The following is an 8344-nucleotide window of genomic DNA, read 5'->3' as shown; positions in this document are numbered from 1 at the left end:
TGTGTGTGTGTGTGTGTGTGTGTGTGTGTGTGACTGAGTGAGGTGAAGGTGGGAGGTTTGTCAGCCGGGATGCTGCAGCCTGACAGCCAATTTGTCGCCCGGTGTCGGTGAGCGGAGAGCGGACCTGATGAGAGCAGCTCTGCCGGGAAGAGGGTAAGTGATTTAAACGCTTTAAAAGAGCCTGAAAAACCGACTTTCACTGCTGTGCAGGAGCCTTTTGTCGATTTAGATAAAGACCCAGCGTGTTTATATTCTCTGTGGGGAAAGTTGTTGCTGTGACTCTTTTTGTTTAACGTTTTAATGAGGGATCTGTACTTTTTCTTGGCGGCGTTTGTGGAAGGATTGACAAGTTTCTGCTCCAAAAAAAACGACTTCTTGGCTAATGCAACTGGACTTTTTCCAGGGTAAGGACAATTTTTGACTTTGGACTTATTTTAAAAACGCTGCTGAGCACTTATTTATAACCATATGTAAGAACAAAGAGCTCCAAGGCACGATCAGTTTAAAAACACAACAAAAGTGACACAATTTAGGAGCTGCAACAATTAACTGATCAGCTGTCAACTATTAAATTCATCACCGGCTATTTTTAGAATCAATTAATCAATTTGAAAGTGTTTATTAGGGGGGAAAAAGTCAAAATTCTCTGATTTCAGCTTCTCAAATGTGAATATTGTCTGTTTTATCTTAGTTTTTTACTCTTCTATGACAGTAAATGAAATATATTTGGGTTGTGGACAAAACAAGACATTTGTGAACGTCATCTTGGGTTTTGGGAACCAGTGATCAACATTTTCTGACAGTTTCAATAATCAAATTGAAAATAAGCCATCTATATAATTTATAGTTTATAACAGATGCCTCTGACATATTGCAGGGTCAAGGCTCACAGTCCTCTTATTTAATGCTGCACATGTAATATGGCCAAGTGCAACAGCCAAACTGCAGGAGCTGCAGTTTTCTTTTTGACAAATTTGTGACAAAAAAGCCTTATTATTTTGTAATATTATATTAGATTGTAAGTATTGTGGTGCTGCAGAGATGCTCTGGCCTAAGAGTCTCCAGATGTAAAAACAAACAAACAAACAAACAAACAATAAAAACATGTTTCTTTGCAGACTTCAGCAAATGTCACATCATTAAGATTTTAAGAGCATTTTTCCAGTAAAAATTAAAATTGTAATGCAAATATAATAATTCCCACTAACTGTATCACATATCGCAATCACAATTTCTGTAAGAATAATCACAATATGACAATTTTACCATATTTTGTTGCCCTACATATGAAGATTTTGTAGAATATGTAGATTTAACTACCCAACAGTAGAATAAGTTGTTAAAACTGGCACAGCCTTAAACATCTACAGCAGGAAAATGCAACATACATGTTAATGCAGCAGTAATATTAATCCAAAAACACCATATAGTGGCAGGGTCGGGTGATATGGACAGAATCAGATATCACAATATTTTTGACTAAATACCTCTATTGATGTCAGTTTTTGATAAATAATCATCAGTAATGTGGATTTTATGACTCAGGGCAAATAACAGAACAGCTAGTTACATCTGTTTAATGTAATGCAGCCTTGAAAAGACAAAAAAAAACACTTGTGCCATATCAAGATATAATCAATATAATGATATTCAAAATCTAAGACAGTTTAAAGTCTCATATGATGATGTTGTAGGTTAAAGGCTCAGCTATGGTCCTCCCATCTAGGAATGTCAGCTTATCAAAATATCATCAAAACTTCAATATGGCCAATATCCAAATCACAGAAGCCGCAGTTTTTTTTAAAAAAAGGAAAACTGTGTGACAAAATAACATTGTAATGAAATACTGTGGAGCTGCAGAGATGCCCTGACCTCCAAATCTTGTCCTTCATATGTGTGAAAACATGTTTGTTAGCTACGACAATAGTTTTTTTTTTCAAGTGAAAATGAAAATTATGATTCAAAACTCCCAGTAATCATGAATCGTATCACAGTCACAATATCTGTCAAAATAATCTTAATATATTGAGTTCAAATTAATGCTGAATTCTTTGCTGAATGACTGAGTGTCTGTTCATGAGTCATAACAAATCAGTAATAATCTTTTAGAAGAAGCAGATGTTCATAACCTTTAAATTGAACAATATGTTAATAAGTCTGGCAGGCAGAGGGGCATCTCACTGAACTCAAACTCTGTGGTTTCAGAGCAGTATTTTTCTGTTTGCATTCAATTTCTTTTCCTTTTAAGTTGAAGTGTTTCACCTTTCCTTCGTTAATGACATAAAAGTAACCAGCCATGACCTCGAAAATGTTTGAATTATGTGTGTTCAACTGCAAAATAAATGCAGCAGTCAGTTGAGTCCTTTTATAAAATAATATCAAAATAAAATAATTAACCATGCATATAGCCATAATAAACCATTGTTAAGCAGCCTATATTGTGGAAGATATCACCATGGGAATTGGGATTTTTTTATTGTAATATTAGATATATTTTTACATCTCTAGTTGGACACAAATGGTCATTATGTTTATTGTTAGGCCCAGAAAACACTGACCTCTCTTTGTAAAGTTTCTTGGAAGTTTGAATTTCATTACTGGTTATGACACTTTAGAGCTGCTCCAAATCTTCTTACTGGCCCTTTTTATGCAAACGGTATTACGCTTGAATTTGAGGACAGACAACCCTGTATTGTTGTCCGCTGAGGCTCCAGCATAATGATGCCTCACTGAAATAAAATAATTTTCCATTTGGATGGAAGAAGCAGATAATAGAATACCTTTTTATGAAGTTCTCATTTGTGATACCCTCTGGTGGCCAAAAGGCTGCAAAGTGTCATTATGTTTGGTTTAGAGGGACTGTCTCAAGATAATAAAGCTCAGTCGAAGGACACACTTACAGCAAATCCCTGAATCGACTGAAATTTGAGATTTAAAGGTTATTTTTTGGGCATTTTTTGCCTTTATTGACAGTGACAGCTGAAGGTATGACAGGAAAGGGGGGTGAAGAGACAGGGGATGACACGCAGCAAATGAGCCACAGGCGGGATTCGAACCGGCAGCCGCTGCAGAGGACTAACAGCCTCAATACATGATGTGCACGCCCTACTGACTGAGCTATAGGGGCGCCCGAAATGTGAGATTTAAGAAGATAAAATGAACTTACCTGGAAGAGAGACATGTGGTTAAGTGTGTAAATGGCATCCTTAATTACTTGGACACCTTACTGTAAATGTTTCCACCATCTGTGCTGTGGGACAAATTGTTGCTTCAGGTGCTTAATTTGCATCTGAAATTCCAACAGCCAATAACAGGCTTTTCTGCTATCAAACGCCACGCTGAAGCACTTTTTCCTCAACAGTCGGCGTGTGATTGTGTGTTAGTTTAATTTCGGGCAGCGCTTGGAAAATGACTTCCAAAACAAGCTGCAGTCTCTCATTTTAAATAAAAGACGGAGGCAACGCAAAAAAATTGCTTCTTGAATAAAAGATGTTTTGCGGTTGGTTCAGAGCATCGCCCCGGGCGTGGAGGTCACCTCGTGTGACTCTGTATAGAAAGGATTCCCTCTCGCTCTCTGATCTGTTAATCATTCAGTCCAGGAGCTCAAATCATGACAGAGATTCTGGGGAGGTTTTTTTTTTTTTCTAAGAAATTATTACAAGAGAGAGCGTTTATTGTATCTCAGAGTGGATCCTCACTCCCGCTCTGCATTCCTCTGTGGGTAATTTAATGTCTTTGATTATTTCTTTGCTTATTGCAGGAGAGGTTTAGATGGAGCTTGTGTGTTATTGATTGTCTGTCCCTGAATATCGCACCATCTTGCCTCCACCTTACTAAAGCTTACCTCCCCTTTTCTCTATTTGCCCAAGGATACCCCGCTCAACTATCATGCTCATAAAAATAATCTCTGTTGTATTTCAGACCTTTGTTTAATAGTAGATTGATTATATTTTACTTAATCAATCAAAATCATCCCAACAAAACACCATTTTAAATGAAACACTGTTGTGCTGCAGAGATGTGCCGTTTACACATCATATTCTACAGACATAAGAAAACATCTTTGTTTGGTACAGAGACCCTCAAAAATCACACCGTCATCATAAGGGATCAGTATCGACAACTGGTACTTAACTGCTACCAGTTCCTGACTGGTCAGCACTAAAATATTGATAAGCTCTCCAAAACCTCTGGAAACTTTAACTGTAACTCTGGAAAATTTTGAAGATGATGAAAGCCACTGAAGACTCGGCTTGAAATCGATTTGATATCAAAGTTCAGTTTCTCCACAAAGATTTGAATGAAAATAAACATTCATAATTATCAGAAAGCTGGGCTCAAAAACAGCTGGTTTTTGCTGTTTATGTTATTTTCCAGGAGTGTGTGGGTGTGTCAGCTCACATTAGATTGACAGCTGCCTCAGGAATCTCAACATGGAATCAAAGTAAAGTCCTGCTGTGTGTGGATCACTGTAGATTATGGCAGCAGCAAAATGTAGTTAAGCACCTAAACAAAAGTTTACTGTATTACAACCACCGCTGTATTAAACAAATGCAAACTTTCTACAGCTCCTGTGTCATACAAGATAAAAAGATGCAAAAGTTAAAAAAAAACGACAAAACTTCAAATTTGGATTAAATCTGATTTCTATTCCATTACTTTTTATTATCTTAAATTAGCTAATGTTAGCAAAACACTTTCTATCGAGTTAAGTAATGATTGATGAAAACTTGCTAGCTAGTGTTTTGCTAGGATTAGCTTTTAAAGATTTAACTAGCTAGCGATGTAATGTTTGATGTAGGTTATCTAGCTAGTTAGCTAGACGTTTTCTAATTAGCTAACTAACAATTGATGTAGATTACCTATCTATTTTCTTAATGTTTTGCTAACAGTAAGATATGACTATATGTCGCTTTTAAAGGTCCCACAGCAACATCTTTTAACCATCCATCCAAAAAACATAGACGAGCCAAGCACATAGCATATACAAGTATACATAGCATACACATTATTCTATAAGGGAAAAATGCCCTGCCTTGTTTGCACTTCTTTACACCAATCACAAACATCTTGGTCGGTGCTAACTACCAGGATGCAACAACAGTGCTGCTGCAAATAATGCAGAGGGGGAACTGAGCTCCGGTATTAAAATGACTGCGAAACGAAAGGTAACAGCTGTGAGCTTGTTTGTGTTCGTACCATTAGCGTCCCAGGCGTTAATTTGCCATTTTCAGCATGTAGGTTGCAACCAGGTGGTTGTTCTTGTTTCCTGGGGACTTTGAAAAGGTAGATAGTGGATGTCGCGATGCCACTTGAAGCAAGTGACCAATGGCAGGACTTTTACATCAGCAATGTGCATGCAGTGAGTCAGACTGCAGGTGATCATAATGTCAGGATTGGGTTTCAGTTATCGCTTTCAAGAGATAATGGAGATGTATCTAAGGATAGATTTTTCCTCACTCAATTTTACCCTTTGACTGTGGATACTCTGTGTCTACATCTGTGAAGGTGTGACTTTCCTATCAGTCTCTCATTCTCGCTCACTAACACTAAAATGTCACGCACTGCAGGTGTAGTTGAAGGTGCCATGAACCACAGCACACGTCATTTCATTGTAATTGGCGCTGTGGCTCCGTGCAGGCTGCTAATTGAATGTATATTACAGTACCGTATGGGGTGTGTGTAGTTTTAGAGCTGCACAGGGGAGAAACATGTAATTATCAGCTGTAGATCTGCTGCTCTCGGTTCAAATCCCCTGCTGGGGTGTTTTTTTTTTTCTTAGAAATCGGCCATGAGGAGACCGTCATTCTACAGCGCAGAGCAGGTGCAGTCATAGTTCGAAAAGCAAAAACAAAGATTACTTGTAAACCGGATGTTTTATAACTAAATATGAGGCCCTGTAATTTTATTTGTTTGGGAAATTCTCTGGCTGCTCGTTAAAAACTGGCGAAAAAAGGAGCATGAGGCATTCTGGGAATAATTGAGAGGGTTGAGGAGTGAAACAACAGTGAATATTTCTGCCCCAAACTCAGCAGAGAACTGATTATACTGCAGCTGAACATCCACATCATTCCCAGTGCCCGCGACTCATTCTTGCCTCTCAGTGAAAGAAATGAAAGATTTATTGTAGGCCAGCTCATAACCTTAGTGGAGCTGGGGCAAAATTTGAAGGAGTCTGCTGTTATGTATTTTTTTTTTTTTTTTGTATAGTAGTGTTGGGGGGCAGACAAGGCCAAGGATGTAATAGACCTGTCAAGTGTCTCCAGAGAGGAGCTACAGAGGAGGAGGAACAGGAGATTAGACAGTGGGGAGAAGGAGATAAGAGGAGAGGATGGAGGGACAAGGGCTGGTGGATGTTATTGAGGGGAGATTCAAGACAGAAAGGGTATCAGATAACAAAGGAGGGACGGAACGAAGGTCAGCTCATAATAAAGTGAAGGAAGACAGGAAACTGTAGAGGTAATGACAATTACAACCTTGTCTCCTGCAGAGGAACTAAGAGATTATTACTTTTTTTTATATTACAGAAAACATAAAACTTGATATCACTAAATAAAAAGGCATATTTTAATGTTTTCTTTTAAATTAGGCTGAGTGTGCACAATTTATTTTAATTTAAGCTTATTCTTTTCACTTGTGAACATGTTCATTTTGTCCAGCAGTACAATTTTCCAACAAAGACCACTCTTGTTTCATTATGCATTTTTCCCCATGCATTTTTAACTATGTGGGCCAGAAAAAAAAACAAACGATGGATCAGAGGTACAGCCTGAGGCAGCGGTGGAGGCAGATGAAGTGAAGACAGTGAAGACAGTAAATTGACTATTCAATCAGTTTTTTGTTTTTTGTTTTTTTGAAGGGGGTGCTCATAATGTAAAGAGGAAAAGGACTCACTGAAGAAATGTTTTGGATTATTTGAAGCGGGGTTGTATGAGGTACTGATCAGTAGTCAGTGTATTGGCTACAGTAGATGGAGGTCAGCACGTCCCCAGTTTGAAGAAGCAGGGAGGAGTACCAGCACACAGGCTAAACTAAGCTTTAGGTGTACACTATATTTAGAATATTTGCTGGCCTGCTGCTGCCTCGATCTGTTAGTTTGTTTGTGTTAATAAGAGACTCTGGTGAATCCAAACTAACCTTTTAAAACACAGAGGTCACACAATAACACACACACACAAAATAAAAAAAAAACAAATCCACTGAGGCAGTGGTAGACCAGCAACTCCTGTGGTCTGTAAGGTAAAATGACCAGTTTTGCCAGCGGAGTTTGGTTGATTTGGAGTGAGGCATATTTGGCTTGTATAACTTCCCTTTCAAAAAAGGCTGTCTGACTGCAAGGTTAAGTGGTGAGAATATTATAAATATGGCTTAAAATGATACTGATTTTGGAACATGCGCCACATGTACAAAAGCTGCCTGGATTCGATTCCAGCCTTTGGCCCTTTGCTGTTTGTCCTAAAACATTACTTAATGTACGATCTATGACTGAAGGGAGTTGTTTTCTCCTGGTCTCTCCTCCTCAGACTCGGGGAAGCTCAGGCAGGCTGCAGGAGCGCAAGAATCGCACAAGTGAGGACGATTCCAACACTGCAGTTTGATCAGCTGTTTACAGTTGTCTGTCAATGTAAAACTAAGCCTGAAAAAACAGCAAAAACAGCAAAAGGGGGGAAACTAATTTCACCTCAAGCACCTGGCTGAGTAAGAGGAAAGCCAAAAATCCAACAGGGAGAGCTTCACAGCTACTGTGAGTTGTTAACCCAGAATATTTTTCAGTATTTTGTCATATTGTCAAAAATATTGTTATCACAGAATACCCTGAAATATCGTGATATTATTTTAGCCCCTGCTCTCGGGCTTGAGGTTTAACCGTTACACACATCTACTTTTTCAAAAAGATTATTAATGATTTCTTATATCTCATAAACAGACATTTATTCATTCGGCATTAATTTGAACTCTAATTAATGTGAAATTGGGCAAACAAAAACAGTCATTCCGGTCCAGAATGGAAATTTCAAAGGAGAACGCTGCAGCTGTAACGTTTGCAGAAAAGTGAGTATTTCAACTTTGCCTCTTTTCTTAATTTCTGGTGTCATTTCATGATTTATGATAAATATATGACTGATTTCACCTTAAGTGTCTTAAATATTTTGTGTTGCATAGCCTGTATGCAGCAGAACATTGCTTAGCTTCCTGCTTTGACGCTCCTGCTTCTCTAAACTGGAGGCATGTTGACTGGAATCTACTGAAGGTAATACACTGACTATAGAGAACTACCTCATACAGCCCCACTTTAAATAATCCAAACTATCCCTTTAAAACACGTGTAGTTATGTTCCCCACA

The 8344-nt window shown here is 38.3% G+C and overlaps 1 protein-coding gene across 3 annotated transcripts in view; it reads left to right on the top strand.

Annotated features, from left to right (window-relative positions):
• Positions 1 to 8344, top strand: part of drd2l (dopamine receptor D2 like) — a 31590-nt gene continuing 23246 nt past the window's right edge. For 2 of the 3 annotated variants that reach the window (XM_084727016.1, XM_084727014.1), the window contains exon 1: positions 1 to 153. The gene's annotated coding sequence lies outside the window, so the exon portion shown is untranslated. Of the gene's footprint in view, positions 154 to 340; positions 405 to 8344 lie in introns of all 3 variants that reach the window. The other variant, XM_084727015.1, reaches the window with a different exon arrangement.

The sequence above is a fragment of the Lutjanus erythropterus genome, chromosome 9 (assembly GCF_056507025.1).
Source record: "Lutjanus erythropterus isolate fLutEry1 chromosome 9, fLutEry1.hap2, whole genome shotgun sequence".
Taxonomy (NCBI): domain Eukaryota; kingdom Metazoa; phylum Chordata; class Actinopteri; order Lutjaniformes; family Lutjanidae; genus Lutjanus; species Lutjanus erythropterus.
This window is presented reverse-complemented; position numbering and strand designations above follow the sequence as displayed.